Genomic DNA, 18,704 nt, shown 5'->3' on the forward strand with positions numbered 1-18,704 from the left:
CAGTTACAGTACATGTGTCACAACTCATGCTTGTTTGGAACTGGGCGTGTTGTAGGTTGCCTGCTTCTCAGTGGAATCTGGCGAGCCTCCTCGCACCTCTCCAGACAGCAGTGGGAAGTGCCTCTGGGAAATGGTGAGCGTTTGAAATCTCACCCACAGTGTGTGCACCTAGTAAATCTCGCTGGCTTTGGACCTTGCTTGGCTGGCACCCAGAGCCGATAAGAACTCTAATTTCCTTCGGTCTCTAGTAGCCACTGTTTACCACTAACAGCCATTGTTTTTGGGGTTTGGTTCGCTTCTAATGTTAGTGTGCGCTCCTATTAAATCTAACGGTAGAAAAGGGCATTTTGTGAAAAGAAACTCTCTGCCCCCTGACCTCCTGACCTCTGTTCCTCAGTCCCCAGAGGTGAGGGTCTTTCCCACTGTTGGTGCATATTTGCATTTGTTTTCTTAAATTAAAAGTAACAGTGTGTATTTCAAAGAATGGTAATGTGTGTCGGGGTTGCTGTAGACATTTAATACATGTGAACTCCATTTCTGAGCTAAGCCGGGGCTCCGCCTCTGTCCGCCAGCTCTGGGCCTTGGCGCTGTCTGGGAGAGCCTGCTAACCTGGACGGCAGGCAGAGCTCCGGTTCGCTTGGCGCCCTGACAGGAGGTAAATCTAGCAAAGGACTTGGTGCAGGAAAAAGTTGAATTGATGGACAAAACTGTGATTTTGGATTAAATCAGAATGTTAGGATCCGGAGCTGCTTTGTTAATATGTGAGCTACTAGCAAGTGTGGCAACTTAAAATTATTAAAAATTTAATACAGTTAAATGTTCAGTTCCTCAGTGACATTAGCCTCATTTCGAGCACGCACTAGCCACTTGTGGTATCCACCACCTTGGATGGCCTGAATTGTGAGTTTCTAGAAGGTTATATGAGACAGACTGTTCTAGAGGGTTCCGCAGCGCTTTCGCTGCTGTCTCCCCTGGGTGCTCAGGACCCCGCCTGAGCTTCTGACCTTCAGACCTTCCACACCTGCTTCACTCCAGGTGCCAGGCCACCACTTCCTCTACCTAGAACATTCCACCAGGACCTTGTGCGTGTTAAGCACGCGCTCTACCAGTGAGCTACACACACCCCCCCACTCATTCTCTAATGTGTTCCATACTGTTTCTCACCATTCAGGACTTAGCTAACAAAGTGAACAGTCAAGACTTTCCTCTTCCCGGTGGGAGCCGTCACAAGCTTCAGTATGTGTCCCCTCACTCCTGGCTCACCTCCTGTTGAGCCACGCCACCAGAAGGAAGAGATATGGGGGCAAGCTGGCCTTCCTCAGACCCTTCCAACTGCACAGACCCCGTGTGTGGTCTGTCCCTGCTCGAAAACCCAGAAAATCACATACATCAGAATAAATTACCCATGCTAGAGAAATGATCTCATTTACCATCACTCTCAGATTGTTTTTCAGGATAATTAAAGGTGCTAGAAAGGAAGAGAAAAACAAAACCCTAACAGGCACACCATGGACACACCTAGGAGATGGCAGAATCAGCTAAGAGGAGCCTGGGCCCCCATCCTTTCCCAGGTGAGACGTGACTGAGCCGAAGCGTGGGCAGGGAGGGCGGCCAGCAGCCCCGCAGGCCTTCCCCAGTGCAGCTGTGTTCTGCTGCCCTGTTAGGTAGGCTGGGGCCTGACGCGGATGCTGCTGACAGGTACTTACCAAGCACCACCCGAGGGCCGGGTACCATTCTAGAGTTTGGGGGATGCATCAATGAACAGATCAAAGACCCCTGCCTTCAAGGGATAAATATCCAGCAAATATGGAAGGTACGCCTGCAGCTCCTTAAGGTTACACTTACCTTCATAATTTTCTGCCTGTGCTGCAGATGAGTTCTCCCATTCTTAAAAAGAACTTAACTATCTGCTGTAATGAAAATATATTATTTAAATAGCCTTATGTGTTCTTCTCTATTAAATGTATTTTCTGGCTAATGGCTGAACACTTCACCGTGTCTCCTTTCTTACCTGTGGTCACTAAATTCTCTGGGGTGGCCGAACATTTTTACTCTTTGCAGTTCAACAGTTTCTTTCTTTCTTTCTTTAATTAAAAAAAAAAAAAGAGGAAGGTATTTGGTTTATTTATTTTTGGAGGAGGTACTGGGGATGGAACCCAGGACCTCGTGCAAGCTAAGCATGTGCTCTAGCGCTTGAGCTATACCCTCCCCACCTTCTTTCTTTTCTTTTCTTTTTAATGTTTTTAAAATTGAAGTAGAGTTGATTTACAGTGCTGTGTTAGTTTCTGGTGCACAGCACAGTGATTCAGTTATACATACGTATTCTTTCTCATAGTCTTCATCCTTACCGGTTACTACGAGATATTGAGTATAGTTCCCTGTGCTCTACAGTAGGACTTTGCTGTTTATTTTATATATAGTAGTTTGTATCTGCTGATCCTAAACTCCTAATTTATCCCTCCCCCAACTTTCCCCCCTGGTAACCGTAAGTTTGTTTTCTATGTCTGTGAGTCTGTTTCTGTTTTGTAAATAAGTTCATTTGTGTCATTTTTTAAAGATCCTACATATAAGTAATATCAATTGATATTTATCTTTCTCTTTCGGGCTTACTTCATTTAGAATGACAACCTCCAGTTCCATCCATGTTGCTGCAAATGGCATTATCTTACTCTTTTTTGTGGCTGAATAGTATTCCACTGTATAAATGCACCACAACTTCGTTATCCAGTCGTCTGTAGACAACACTTAGGTTGCTTCCAGGTCCTGGTTGTTGTAACCAGTGTGCAGCTCAACGACCTGAGAGTGGGGCCAGGTCAGATGGAAGAAGCCACCGGAAGACAACTGGGAGGCGTCCCATGACTGTACCGGCGCCTGGCCAGTTCTGTGGCGGTTTAAGCAGAAAGGGGGTTTGGGCGGGGGATTAGATTAGGTGGCTGAAAGGGGCACCGGGAGGAAAGCAGGCACAGACACCCCCGGTCGGCTCTGGTGCTGCGGGTCTCTCCCCAAGCCTGTCCCCCACGTGGCTCCACCCCGTTCCCATCTTGGCCAGCGCATCCTCCCGCATTCCCCGGCTCTGGCGGAGACCCCCAGGTGCTGGGCAGCTGGGGCAAGATCATAGGCCTGGCCACGGGGTGGCACGTGGAGCTTGGCTGAGTGTCCATGTTCCTGCAGTCACTGGGTAGTGGCTTCTTGGGGCCCTGAACTGAGAATTGCCAGGTCTGGGGCAGAGGAAAGCTGTGATATATGAGCGATGCCTGCACCAGCACAGGCCGGGGTGACGCGTGCGGCATGTTCACCATCTTCTCATGACGGTCTCAGGACATTGCAGCTCCTGCTGTGTCTGAGAAGAAAGCTGGGGGGCCCGGGGTCCAGGACCTGAGAGCCGAGGCAGGTAGCGGCGCCCCGGAGAGAGCAGGACGCCAGCGTCAGGTCCTCCCTGCCAGGCAGAGGGAGGTAGTGCCTGCAGGGTGGATGGACACTGGCCAAAAAATCCTGTTTTTACAAAGAGCAACGTGAATGTAACTCAAAATAATGTGCAACTATTCATCTGGAGGATGCGATGAAGGATTTTTTTTTTTTTGGCACTGGGCTAACTGAACTGTTTATTTAAGTGCACACAAAAAGGGGGAGTGGTGGTAACTGCCTAAAATAATGGGGATATCCATCCTGAAGTGACGCCTGGTCTGCAGTGATGTCAGCAGAGGTGAAGCCACACCCCTCCCTCCTCGGACCCTGGTGGCCCCATGTGGCCCCGCAGCACTCGCCCACCCTCCAGACAGTGGTTCACGTTCAAGGCAGCCAGAGATCTGCACAGGCCCACTGTGCTTTTCAGTTCCCTTAAGCAAAAGAACAGTATGAGCTATAAATTTTTTAGGCATGTGCACAAAATGACTAAAACAAAAGTAGCCCAGGAGTGGCTCTGTAGAAATTAACTCTTAAGAAAAAAGAGAGAGAGGACACTACATACTTCAATAAAAGCAGAAATAAATTTAATTTCCTTTTTTTCCCTCTTTTTTTTAAACTCTAAATAATTGCCAAGGACAGTTAGCTGAATATTTCCGAATTGTTTTAGGACACTTGAAAGGTTGTTCCAACAACCCACTGTCAACCTTATGTTTGCTCCATATTTTCTCTCTTTTCCTCTCACTTCTCTTCCCATTCTGTCTTCCACTGCTGTATGACCACAGCTGACAAGAGAAACACATGATGCCATCATCAGAATACCATTTTAATTTCAAAATATATAATGCCATTTTCAAATACTTGATTGGGCAAAAAATTCGAACTATAGAAGTGTATAGAGAGCCATATAAAGAGAAACATGGAATTTCCTCCCTAAGTCATCCCCAGAGGTAACCACTGTTAACAGAAGCATATTCTTAAAAAGCTTTGTCTGCAATGAGTAAAACTTTGTGTTCCTTCCTGTGGATATAGAATTTAAATTTTTTCTCTCAAATAAAAATGTCCTCAATCTATTGGTTATATTAACTCAGAACAAAGCAGTGAGTGAGAACGCGATGTTAAAGATCAGATTTACTCTTGTCTGTTGTCTGTCTGTACACACACACACACACAGAGACACAGAGATATTTAACACAACTGTTAAGGTGGTCTAACTTAAACGTCTTTATGAAGAGAGAAGCAATTATGAAATCATAGTGTATTATTACAACTGCTGTTATGAGCGGCAGCCGGTGTCCTTCATGCCCAGGTGACCGTCACAGGTTCACCGTCACTCGTGGCCCTAAGTAAGCCCTCGTCAGCTCAGCTACAGAGAAGTCGTTCCACATCACGCTGTTGTTGCTACCTGCTCAAAATCTCTTCATAAAGTGTTTATTCCTTAAACAAATAATGGTTTAAATTAGATGAGAAATTACTCTCGAATTACATGTTGATAACGACTCCAGGGTGTGAGTGATGGGAATTAAGTCACGTTTAATGCGTCGTCCAGGACAAACCCCAAAGCCCTGGGGAGGACGCTGGGGGTGAGCTCCTGGCGTGGTCTCTCTTGTAGGCAGGAGTCTTGTCTGCTTTCTATAAAATTCTGAGTTCCTTTCCAAAGCCCTGAAAATGAGTAACAGCACACAGCAAGACCTTTGGCAGTGCCTCGGTAGCTCACAGATCTAACTGGAGTCCAGTCAGCCTCGCCTGTCCCCAGATGCCCCGGGTGTCTGGTGTTTCTCTCCCCACTGACAGGCCTTCTGTGTGGCCGCTGACCACCTGGTGCACTGACATCCTACACCTGCTCCCGTCCTTCCGCAGGGTCATGGTCACCCCTGTATCTGAATCAGAGGAAGAGCATGTTGAAAGTTTGAGGCCCAGTTTCTTAGAAATAGAAATTGGTCTGCTCGACCTGGTGTTTTAGTAAAACATTTGTTCTTACTCACATGTTTTGTGGCCACTGCAGACAGTTGAAGGGAGCTATGGGCTTTGGCCTCGGTCAGCTGCTTGACCTCCTTCCCCTAATGCCAGGCACTCAGCGGTCAGTATGTCCAGAGCAAAGGGCCATAGGGCCTCCACCGTGGGGTCCCCTCTGCTGGCTCTGTCTCCACTTTTATTTTAATTTAATTTATTTTAATGATGTATAGTTGATTTACAATGTCGTGTTAGTTTCAGGTGTACAGCAAGGTGATTCAGTTATAGACACAAACATATGTGTATGTACATTCTTTCTCAGTTTCTTTTCCATTATAGGCTATTACAAGATACTAAATACAGTTCCCTGTGCTCTACAGTAGATCCTTGTTGTTTATCTATTTTATATACAGTAGTGTGTGTCTGTTAATCCCCAACCCCTAAGTTATCCCTCCCTACTCTTTCCCCTTTGGTGACCATAGTTTGTTTTCTATGTTCGTGAGTCTGTTTTTGGTCTGTAAATAGAATTTGTATCATTTAAAAATTATTGTAAAAGGACTTTTGCAGTGAAAGTGCCCATCTTCCTGTGGAGGGTGATGCTCCAGGGCCAGCCCAGCTCAGCGCTGTCCTGGCAGCCGGCCCTGGGCTTGCAGGGGCTGAATGGGTCCCCATACGTAGCTCCCAGTGGCCATTCTCTCTCATCCACGTGTGTGGTGTCCAGACGTGAAAGGACTGCACAGGTGCACCAGCGGTGTGTGCTCATGGTGGGTGGTTAGGGTGAGGGTCAAGTCTTCTACCTCCTTGGGTAGATTTATTCCTACATAGTTTGTTCTTTCTGATGCTATTGGAAGTGGAATTGTTTTCTTAATTTTTTTTGATTATTGATGGTTAGTGTATAGAAATGCAACTGATTCTTGTGTTTCGATTTGTATCCTGAAACTTTGCTGAATTCATTTATTGTTCTAACAGGTTGTGTGTGGGGGGTGGGGGTGGACAGAGATAATTTTATTTTGTCCTTTCCAATTTGGATACCATTAGCTCTTTCTCCTGCCTGATTGCTCTACGACTTCCAGCACCATATTGAATGGAAGTGGTAAAAGTAGAAATCCATGTCTTGTCTCTGATTTTACAGGAAAAGGTTTTGGTCTCTCACCATTAAGTATGATGTCTGCTATGGGCTCTTCATAAATGGCCTTCATTTTTGTTGAGGTCATTTCCTTTTATTGAGTGTTTTTATCATGGAAGGGTATTGAATTTTGTCAAAGACTTGTTTTGCATCAATTTAGATGATCACATAGTTTTCTCCCTTCATTCTGTTAATACAGCAATTGATGGTTGAACCATCCTTGCATTCCAGGAACAAATTCCACTGGGTCATGGTATATGGCCCTTTTAGTGTGCTATTGACTTTGTTTGCTCATACCTTGTTGAGGATTTTTGCATCTATATTCATGGGAAATTGGTCTGTGTTTTTCTTTTCTTGTAGTGTGTTTGAATTTCAAGGTGGTGCTGACCTCACAGAAAATTTGGAAGTGTCTCTTCCTCTTCAGTTTTTTGGAATTAATTATACTTTTTATAAATTAATATTCAATAATGTTTATTTTTAGAAATCCATTTGCAAAATTCCTGAATACTTAATAATGGGCTCTCCTGAGCACCTCCCTGGGCCTGATCACACCTGAAATGTCTTAAAGTGTTTGCTTTTGTTTTTAACAAGATCCTGCATAGAAAAAGGGAAACAGAGTAATTTTAAGTGAGAGAGAGCTATCTCTTATTTTCTCAGAAGAAATGCTTTTCCCAAGGAGTTTATAGGTACTCAGCAAAAGCCATGTACAGGTTATTGCAAATGTATTTACATTTATAATGGTTAGAAAGTGGAAACAACCCAAATCTCCATCTGGAGCAGTCGATAACTAAATTGTGGAATATCTGTACAATGGAATGCTAACCCAGCCGTAAGAGGAACTCCAGCTGCTTGTGGTGACTTGACAAACCTCACATACATAATCTCCAGTGAAATGAGCAAGACATACAAAAAATTACATACTTTTTGATTCCATTTATCTGCAGTTCAAGAACAGACAAAACTAATCCATGGTATTAGAATCAGGATAGTGGTTACCTTTGGGGAGCTGCTGATTGGGAGATGACATGAGGGAATCTTCTGGTTTACCAGAAATAGTCTGTTTTTTTACCTGGGTGGTGGTTACTTGAGTGTGTATATTTGTAAAAATTGATTGAACTAATGATCCAGCAATCCCACTCCTGGGCACATATCCAGAGAAGAATATAATTTAAAAAGATACATACACCCCAGTGTTCACAGCAGCACTGTTCACAATAGCCAGGACATGGAAACAACCCAAATGTCCATCAACAGATGACTGGATAAAGAAGCTGTGGTATATTTACACAATGGAATACTACTCATCCATAAAAAAGAATAAAATAATGACATTTGCAGCAACATGGATGGACCTGGAGATCATCATTCTAAGTGAAATAATCCAGAAAGAAAAAGAAAAATGCCATATGATATTGCTTATATGTGGAATCTACAAAAGAAAAGAAAAGAAGGACACAAATGAACTTATCTACAAAACAAAAACAGACTTACAGACATAGAGAACAAACTTATGGTTACCTGGGGGGAAGGGGGTGGGAAGGGATAAATTGGGAGTTTGAAATCTGCACCTCTTGGGGAGTGATGGAAATGTTAGATGTCTTGATTTTGGTAGTGGTTTCATAGGTGTATACAACTATCAAAAATCATCAAATTGTACATTTGAAGTACAGATGGTTGACTGTACAGGAGTCACACCACAATAAAGTTGTTAGTATGTCACTGATCTGTACTGTACGCACACTGAAGATTTGTGCACTTCATTGGAAGTATGTTATACTTCAATAAAAAGCTAACAAGATACCTTTATTTCTTAATTATACTTTCAAATTCCAAAATCTACAGTCTATTCTAAGAAGCTAAAAACCAGAGGAGTTCAAAAAGGAACGTCACCATCCCGCTGATCCTTTATCCTCTTCCCAGTGTTTGCAGTTTACTGCCTTCCTTCATTCTGATGCTCATGAAAACTGTGCAAGCACGATTCCATCTCATTCAACCTTCAGGAAAGAGCCCACGCGCAGCTTCCTCACACTTTCCCGAGTCCGACCACGATCCAGGCGTGGTCTCCCTCACTTCCTGCTGTGGACTAAATTGTATCCTCCCAAAATGCATGAGCCCCAACCCCATGGGACTGTATTTGGAGACAGGGCTTTTCAAAAGGTTAACTCAAGGTTAAGAGAGGTCACATGGGCAGGACCCTAATCCAGTGACTGGCGACCTGGTAGGAAGAGGAACAGATATCAGACACGTGATCACACTGGAGAAAAGCCCTGGGGACACAGGAGGCAGCTCTCCGCCTGCCAATGAGAGAGGCTCCGGAGAAACCAGGCTTGCCAATTTGATCTTGAACTTCCAGCCTCTGGAACCGTAAGAAGATCGCTTTCTGCTGTGTGAGCCCCCCAGTCCCTCGCAGCCCGAGCAGATGGAAACACCTGCTGACTGGTGCCCCCGCCCCTGCCCCAGCGGTCTGCTTGCAGCAGTGAGGGCCTGCTGAGACGTGATCATGGCTTGCCTCTCCTCTGCCGGGCACCCCACTGGTTTCTCATGCGGCTGGAGCCACCGCCCACGTCCCCACGCTGGCCACAGTCTGGTCTTGTTTGGCCCCTACTCGCTCTTGGACCCCCTCTCCTAAGTCTCCCCTTTCCTCATGTGACTCTGACCACATGGCCTCTTTGCCCATCCCAGACCTGCCAAGCACGTTCCTGTCTTAGGACCCTTTTGACCATCCTATTTCCCCAAACACCCTCCCCTCCAGATGTCAGTGTGGCTCATGCACGTCTCCTGGGGCTCCTCCACGCCACTCTTCCCAGCAGGCCTCCCCCAAAGTAACATGGAACAGCAAACCCCACCCTCAGTCCAGCAGCCTCTAGCCCCTCGTCCAGACTTATTGTCTTCATGCTTTTTTTGGGGGGGCGGTGATTAATTTGTTAATTTATTAATTAACTCATTTATTTTTAAGTGGAGGTTCTGGGGATTGAACCCAGGACCTCGTGCATGCCGAGCACGCGCTCTACCCCTGAGCTGTGTCCTCCCCGCTTCATGACTCTCACCTTCTGACATTCTGCACATTTGCTTCTTTATTGTTTCCTGTCCGATCAAACCAAGGAATGAAATTTCATGATGTGCTTTCTACCTGTAAATCCCCTGCTGTGGCCTAATTTTATTACAAAGCTGCTGCTGTGAGTCTAAGGAGCCTGTTTAGAAAAACATTAGGACCGAACTCAGGTGATCAGGCTCCAGGAGTTGCCGTGGGCTTTAGGAAACTGTGAGGCTCTCGGGACCTGGGAAGCAGCAAAAGTTAACAGATCATGAGCACTGGGCCCTCCCGGAGTGTAGGTCAGAAGGGCGTGGCCACTGCTCACCACGCTCCCGGCTCCAGGTGGGAACAAACGCATGCGAGTTGCATGTCACTGACAAATGTGGGAGCCGTGGACTGGGGTGGCAGCTGCTGCTGGCCGTGACTTAAGTGGGGCATTGTGGCGCGCTAGTTCTGTTAATGCAAAACCGTCTTGCAGCGAGTGGAACAGATGAAGGGTGAATCTCATTAAATGCACGTGCTTACTCAAACCAGTCCATCAAACGCCCTCAAACGCCGGTCACTGTGCGCCGGGGAGGTGCAGGTGGAAGGGCCCCCACTCGGAGGTGTGGTGCCCAGGGGCAGCTGCGCCGGGCGAAGGGGAGCTCCCACACGTCCGTCACGTCTGGGACTGACCGGGCAGCGGGGGTGCTCGGAGGACACAGCTGTCCCCCAGGCGAGGACGTTCAGTGACATCTAGGGGGACTTCTTGGCCTTTTAAATTCATTAGTCTCTTGATAAGGCTAATTTGCAGTGATTGCAGGCAGACCTGACTTCTCAGGAAGATGGAGTGAGAAGAAAGTGCCGGGGGGCAGCTGTGACGTCCTCTCGGGGGTGAACAACTGCTTGCACAGAAGGCGAGCAGCTGAAAGGGGGCCTCCGGGGCCCCCACTGTAATGCGTAAGTTGCGTGTAAGTGACAGCTGTGCTCATCCGAGGCTGTGGGTGTCACTCCTGGATGACACGTGCGGAAGGGCTGCCCTTTACGCAGTGGCTCTCAGTGCACGGAACACAGCATGTGGGGCTGAACCTGAGCTGTGTCCAGATTCTGCCTCTTGCAAACTGTGTGGTTGTGGCTAGCCCCAGGCTCAGTGTCCCCACCTACAGACGGGGACAGCACGCACCTCAGATGGTCGCTTGAGGTCGAGTGGGAGGGTATGTGAACGAGGTGGGCGAGGCGGGTGAGCTGTTGGTGCAGCACCAACCACAGGCGTCCAGGTGCTGGGGACGCTGGGCTCCCGGGGCGTCCTGCTCCCACCCAGGCCGGTGCTCCCGGGCATTCTCCCACCTCCCCCAGACCTTCCTGCCTTCTCTTCCTCTCCCCTCTCCTGGCCACCTTCCAGAGCCAACTCTTGTTGAGTTTTAGCTGCAGCCGTACCTTGGGTAGAGGTGTTGCTGATTTCCTCTGATTTTTACACTCAGGAGTGACAGTGCCCCCATCTCTAACTGCCTGGTACGTCAGTCCACCCCCCTGAGTGGATAAACCACTCCATCTGCTTGTCTGGTCAAAGCAGCCAGTGGGGAAGCTCAGGGCACCTGAGCACCAGCTCTTCTGGTCACAGGATAGAGAAGGCAGTGTTGACATCATGTAACAGTTTTGCGTGGTTTCCCGTTAGTCTTACCCAGGTTGGAATTGAAGTGACTCCCTTTGATAAGGTGGTAGGACTGCTGTCCTCTGGACAGACGGAGGAGGACCCCAGGCTGGCAGATGCAGGGAGCAGGGACCCAGGGGAGGTGGGTCCTTCCGGCACTGGCCAGCCCAGCGTGTGCTCTGCGGCTGGGTGTCTGCAGAGCCCTTCGGGGCTGGGGAGTGGGGCCAGCAGAAGCCAGAGAGCTCTTGTTTCCAGAAACAAAGGACTTATTATGACTTTTCTTCTAATTCTAAAACAGCTATTAAGCTCTCACAATGAGCCAAGTACTATTTATAGGACATCTAATAAGATGGTTCTTGCACTCAGAGTGAATTTCAAAAGCACAGTAATCACAGTTTTTTAGATGGTAAAGAAATTTGTTTTCCTGACTTGGAACAGCTGACCCCGCCCAGGCTGCAGTGGGCTTCCAGCTGGGTGGGCCCACAGGGACTGCGGTTGGAAAAGCGGGGGTGTGGGCAGTGCTAGTCTCTCCCACCCAGATCTGGCTCTCAGAAGGCCTCCACCAGGGAGAGAGTGCCTGCTGCTCACCGGAACCCCCGCTGCTGCGTGTGCTCAAAGCCCTTTCTTCCCTGGGGAGCTGGGCACAGCCATCTCGCTCCAGATCCCCCGTGGTCGTACACTACATGAAGTAGCTTCTCATTCCTAGGATGAGCGTAAGAATTTAGGGCAGCAGTGGTCAAATACCAGCCATCTCACAGAGTTCCCCTGGTAGATGTCAGACTGAAAGATACAGATAAAGTGTTCTCATTAGCCACGGGAGCTTAGACGTGCTCAGAACCCAGACGCAGGAGGCGGACAGTCCTGAGGTCAAACCCCGGTGCTGACCCGCTGACTGACCAACGTGGGTCACTGTCTCCCTCGGTTGTCAGGTGGAGATAATAACACCTGCCCGAGGAGTATGGTGTGGTGACTGACATTCACGGCCCAGAGCAATGCTCCTGATGCCTGCTGGGTATTTACAGATCGGTCCTGAGAACTGATGTGTTAGTAATGGAGCAGCTCTTAGGTGGCGTGCCCTCCTTCCTCTGGAAGGCCTGCTGAATGCTCAGTGCACCCCACATGCCCAGCGCTGATCAAAGTGGCTGCTGTGTGTTAATGTGCACGGCTCTCATCACAACCCTCCCAGGTAGATGCTGTTATGACTATTTCCATTCTACAGATGAGGAAATGGAGGCACAGAGAGGTGAGGTAACTAGCCCAAAGACACACAGCTAGAAAGGGGCAGATCTGGGTTTCAAATCCATGCAGTCTGCCTCCAGAGTCCACAGAGTCTCCCTGCACCTGGCTTCTCTCGGGGCCTGTAATCTACTCGGATAAGGACTGGATTTCAAAAGACTGTCTTAGTGAAAAATGGGCCAAGGGCCTGAACAGACGTCTCACCAAAGAAGAGAAACAGATGGCAAAGGAGCACGGGAAAATGTGCTGAACATCACGCCTCAGGGAATCGCAAATGAAAACAACACCGAGATACCACTACACACTGCTTCAGGCGGCTAAAACCCCAAACACCGAGAGCACCACAAGCTGTGAGGGTGTGGAGCAACAGGAACCCCCATCCGTTGCTGGTGGGGGTGCAAAATGGTGCAGCCACTTTGGAAGACAGCTTGGCGGTTTCTTACGAAACCAAGCATACCCTTACCCTACCAGCCAGCAAATTGCACCCCTTGATGTTTATCCAAGTAAACTGAAAACTGTTGTCCACAAAAGCCTGCACAAGAATAGGAGCCTTATTCCCAGGTGCCGGCGTGGAAGCAGTCACGTTTGTCCGTAGGTGAACGGGCGCGGACGCTGTGGTACGTTCCCGACAACGGGGTGCAATTCGGTGCTGGAGAGAGGTGAGCTCGCGAACCGTGAAAAGACACGGAGGCATCCGAAAGTGAAAGCGGCCGGTCTGAAAGGGCTGCACACTGTGTGATGCCCACGACTCGGTGCTCACTGCGCAGGCGGCGAAGAGACCCGTGCGCCTCTTCCGCACCCGGATGCCGAGGGCCAAGGGCGAACCCAGGTGTGTGCTGCGGCCCTCGGGCGATGACGGGGTGTCCGCGCAGGGGCGTCAGCTGTGACAAGCATGCCATCTGGTGCAGGTGCTGCTGGCGGGGGGGCAGTGCAGGGGGGTGGGGTAAACGGGGAATCTCTGCTTTCTGCTCAGTTGTGCTGTGAATCTAAAACTGCTCTAAATAATAAAGCCTTTCTTTTTTTTAAAGCGCTGGCTTTGGGGGCCAAAGAAGACCTTGGGCTAACCGTCCCCCTAAGCCCCCCAGGACCTCACCTCAGGCCTCAGTAAGAAAAGCACCCCTAACTTCAACTCAGGTTCACCGGGTCAACACGGCACCTGGCCTGCGCCGCTGGCACGTTTGCGAGGGAGGATTCCATGGCAGCACACCGTCTGGGACCACGAGCTGAGAGGTGAGGAGGTTTCTAGACACCGGAGTTGCCGGAGTAGCTTCCTGGTAGTCCGGGCCCAGGGTTTTCAGGACAAGGCTCCGAGCGCGCTAGGTCTTCGACGTGTCTGTGAGCAAACGGAGCGTGAGCTCACGTCAGCACCACGTGCGTGAGTCAGAAACACTGAAAAAGAATCCAAGCTGTTGGTGAGATCAAGAAACTAAACATGCAGCAACATCAACACGGTGTCACTCAGACACTGTGCCATCTTCAGTCACACATGACGTGCAGCTCATGAGCTCAGAAGCTCGGTCCACCCGCCCCTGTTTTCTTTCTTACGGAACTGTCTCAGCACTCAGAACATGCAAGTCTGCTCAAAAAATTGATTTTGGCTAAAAAATTTCAGGGCCTGAACAGAACTGGGCCAAGCTTAACAGAACTCAGATTTGAAGAAAAATTGAAAACACCACTAGTTCTGTGGATGCGGTGGCTTCCGGGCGGTACCTCCCCTTGCCATCGGCACTACCTCTGTTCTACCTGGGCTGCACAAGGGAAGAGCTGCCCGGCTGACAAGCTGAAGTTCAGGCTCTGTCTGTGGGGATCTGAGCACAGTTCCCAGTCCGTCTGCTGAGCGGGGCTCTTCCGCTGTCTGTGGGAAGCCTGGCACTCAGCGGGGGCAGAGGAAACTCACTTCTTTGCCTTCTGAATTTCTGTTTTCTTCAAAAGGTATTTCTTCTGGGTCCTTCTCCCCTTGTAGAGGGTCAAACATGGATGTAGAAATGAACTCACCATCCAGGACCCACCTTCGCTTTTCGCTTAGAGCAGATAGAACAGCCTGGAAATTCTGAGGGTTTTTTCTGGTTTTATAATTGCTTTTCATGTGAGTTACTTGGGGCTCAACTTTTGCCTCCATCATTATCCACATTTTATTAGACAGTTTTCCACGCTGACCTGTTTAGTATTCCCTAAGGACCAGTTATACCCTGTTTCCACGAATAGCAATTTTGGGAATGGAAAGGAGTGTGTAGTCATAATCTTGACTTCTTCAAAAAGTACCTATGGTCAGTGAGCTTTGCCTTTCTCTGGGACAGAGTCATCTGCACCTCAGGGTTGATGGCAGGCGGGGTGAGGACACTCTGTTAGGGCACGAAGGAGACTCTCCTGCTTGTTCTCCAGCAGGAGCAGTGAAACGAGTTTTCAGTCTGCCACAAACAGGCAAGGAGGCATCACTCAGGTGACTTTCGGAAAATTTGAGAATTATTTCCCTGTGACTCTACTTCAGAGATGCTCGAGGGAGCGGTCACCATTTGAACTGCTTGGTCATCTACTCAAAGGGTAAACAAAGTTGATTTCTTAGGAGGCCAGGTCATGTTTTCCGTGCGTGTTTCTTTATTACGTCAGAGTAACTGGACATATGGAGGCTCACCTGAAGACATATTAAGACAAAACTCCGAGGTGATCATGTTTCACCAGCACGGGGCGTGAGGAGCCCTTCCCCACGTCCGGAGCATCCCACGAGCCAGCCCCTCACGTGGAGGCCAGGGGCTCGGCCGTCGGGAGGAGGCTGCCCTGACGTAGCAGCCCAGAGCGCAGATGGTGGTGAGCCGTGACAGTGCCTGCCACTGCCCCTCTGAGTCCACTCCGAGGAGTTAGTTCATTGTCAGCCACACAGCCTTGGCTGGGAGCTGGAATGAATCTTGGAAGTTGACCCACCAAGACAGTCTTCTCAATGGTCACCTTCCCGGAAGCACCGTTGTGATGCTTCTCGCCAGGGTTCACCTGTAGGAATTGTGTGGATCCCACTACCTGGGGGCAGGGGCAGAGCCTGGAGGGTCCCTTCTGGCTGGGACCGGCCTGGAGAGGGGCTGGCGCCTCTGGCAGTGAGAGCAGGGCTGGAGAGGCTGCCCAGCTGGCAGGGGTGGGGGCCGGGGCGGGGGGCTCCTCGCTCTGCCGGGACCAGGACGGCGGCTCTCACCCCAAATCCGCTGCCTCGGGGGTGCGTCCCCACGCTGCCTCTCCCCTCTGAACATTCTGCCTGCCCCAGACGTCTTCCTCACGTTGCATCGTTTGGTGTTATTTTTGAATTAGGCTGTGAATGCTGAGTCAGCAAATGCTGCTTTTTGTTTCATGGAGACGCTGTAAGCCCTCTTCTCTGCTCACTCGTTTTTTACCTCCAGACACCAGGTGTAGAGAGCAGAGTTGGGCACTTGGCAGATGACTGATTGACTGGTTGACTGATCAGGGCTCCCTGCTCCTGGCTTAGGTCATGGCAATGCACCCCCTAAGGATGGGGTGCTGGGAACATGCATCTGAGACCTGGGCTGGGCTGCAGCTGGCTTAGCCTTGGAAACCTCTTCCTCCAGGATGTCCAGCCTAGAGGCTCACGTGCGCACAATTAAATCAGAGGCGCATCAAAGCCCCCAGGCCTCAGGCCAGCAAAGTCGTGGAGGGAGGGGTTTATCTGGCTGGCAGGGCTGCTTTCCTCTCTGGCTCAGGGCCCTCGGCAACCAAACAAAAGCAAGTTCTGGAGCCCGCTGGCTCCTGGCTGAACGAGCGCGTCAGAAACATGGTCAGTTTCCTGCTCTGAGAGTCAGGGTCCCAGCTGCAAGGGACCAGCAGCGGGGGCCATCTGGACGCAGCAGAGAAAGCCCGGCTCCTCAGGGATTCTGAGACTGTGATGTTTATCTTTGTCTGTAGGTTTCACATGGGACACTGAGGCTCTGAATTTCCTTGTAAGTCAGGGACATTGTTAGCTGTCCCCCTCACGCTTGGAGCTGACTCTGTAAGTGTACGGTTTTTTGACTTTTGAACTTAACTGTGCCTGGCAAAAATAATTATATAGAGGAATTATTATAAACTCCTCTTATATAGTAAAAGACAATGTGGTCAGACGAATTGCTAAATTAAGCTGGCCCCAGTCAAGCTCAGCTGATTAATTTTAAAGGTTTTAGACAACTGACATTTTAGGAGGGTTTAACCAGGCTAATAAGTATTCTTAAATAGAAACCTTCTGATAATCACGCTCTAAGCCTGATAAGTGGAAATATGCCATGCAGGCCCAGCCATCAGCCACAGAGGGAGAAGTTACAGCCTATTCATGTACACAGATATATGTACACATCTCCTTTTAGCTGAAATCCTATTATTTCTTGTGTATGATATAGATTAGGGACAAATAAGGAAGTGGTTTAGGCTCTGATGAAATCTTAGCAGTCAGATGTGTTGGAATGGCCTGTACCATGTATAAGTCAGCTTTAGAAGAAGCTCTTCCCTGCCCCGGCACATAAGCAGTGCAGACACACACACTCTGTTTTACTCTGTTTCTTTTTATATTTTACTCTGTTTCTTAATGAATAAGATTTAGACGCACAGGGCTCCATCTGTAACAGCCAAGGCCTTCTTTAGCTATAAAAATATGGCCCTTTCCAGATTTCAAAGTTCACTTCACATGTACCTAAAAACCGCGATTTCTCAGTTGGCTGGATTTCTCTATGTGACAATAAAATGATCTGTTCTCTAACCTCTCGTTTTTATCGTCTGTGGGAACGTGGCTGCACCGTAACCAAAAAGGCATCTGTTAGCAATTTGCAGTCTCTGAGTGGCCCTCGGCTTTATAGGAGCTCTGTCTGAATCTGTGGTTCATCTGCTGAGACGTTGGCTGACACAGGTGGGGTGGGGGCAGCCATCCAGCCCTGGGGTCCGGGGAGGGTCTGGGGAGGGTCTGGGCTCTGCCTGGTGGCATCGGGCTGATGGGCCTCGGGTTTCTGGGCCACCCCAGCACGGGTGGTGGTGGCAGCAGAGCTGCCCACGGTGGGTCTGAGGTTTGACACTGAGAATTCGGTCTCTTGTCTTGTCATCGCCTTCCTTCTGTAATGTTCCCTTCCTTTCTCAAGGGGTGCACTCTGACTTGACACAGAATGTTTCTCAAGTCATGAAATCGGAACACTCACGCCGGGACACTGAAACTAATGGAGAAGCCCACCCTTGGATTCACACAGACCCAGCTCCAGGTTCAGTGACTTGTAGGGCTGCGACCTTAGGGAAGTAATGAATTATTTACAAGTTTATAAATAAATTCCAGGAGGAAGGGGAATGTTGGGTTCGAAAGGAAATGGAATTATAGCACACTATACGGCTCAGCAGTGCACAGCATCTAAAAGGGTCATTGTGTATACAATGAACATAATAATGCCCACCTTGATGGGGACTCTGTGCTGTATGTCACGTTCCTGGGACAGGAAAGAGCGTTAATGACTACGGCCAGTGCCCCCGCCCTCGCCGTCCTGTTCATCAGAAGACCTGAGGTGTTTGCACATGGTATTTGCACAGACCCGCCCACAGGACGGAGCCGGACACAGAGGGCTGAGGGTTTGGGTTGTTTCTCTTTGCTGATGCCAGAAGGAAACCAGACGAAAAGGCTGTTTTACGTTTTGTTCATCGCGAAGCTTCCTCTCCACCTCGGCGTCTGCGCAGGCGTCCGGGGAGGGAGGTGCTCGGGTTGAAGCCGGTGTCCGCGCGCCGGGTTTGAGCTGCTGCGTTTCTCTGAGCGCCCGGTGGCTCAGCCGTGAACTGGGCGGGCTGACGTCTGACTTGCAGAGTCCTTTAGGCTGATGGGTCGTGTACGGACCTCCGCTGGCCGCCGCGGCGCTCACCTCCACGCTCTTCCTTCAGAGGATGCCGCCCCCAGGGGAGAGGGGACAAACCGACTGTGTGGAACAGGGACGCGGAAACCCATCCAGCTGGGCACGTGGTGGTTCTCCAGGAAGAAATCTTCCCAAATCGTGGCGAGGTCGGCCTTCGTTCCTGCCATCTGCTCGGCGGGGGAAACGGAACCTGACATTCTGAGCCTGCTGCCTTCCGCGGCCGCGCACCCGCGGGAGATACGGGCACGTTTTAAGAAGCAGGTGACACCACAACCAAAAGCGCGCTCCAAGGCCAGGCGCGCAGTGTCAGGCTCGCGCGAGCTTTGCTGCCCGCGGCTCTACCACCGCGGGGCTGTGACAGCAGGGTGTCCCTCAGATCACGTCTCTCCTCCGGCAAACTGGAGGCAGTTTTCTTCTAATTCTGCAATTTCCTTGACTTTTCCATCTGCACGTGAGCCTGGTAGGAGGAATCCT

This window comes from Camelus dromedarius, chromosome 26 (assembly GCF_036321535.1).
Source record: "Camelus dromedarius isolate mCamDro1 chromosome 26, mCamDro1.pat, whole genome shotgun sequence".
NCBI classification, from domain to species: domain Eukaryota; kingdom Metazoa; phylum Chordata; class Mammalia; order Artiodactyla; family Camelidae; genus Camelus; species Camelus dromedarius.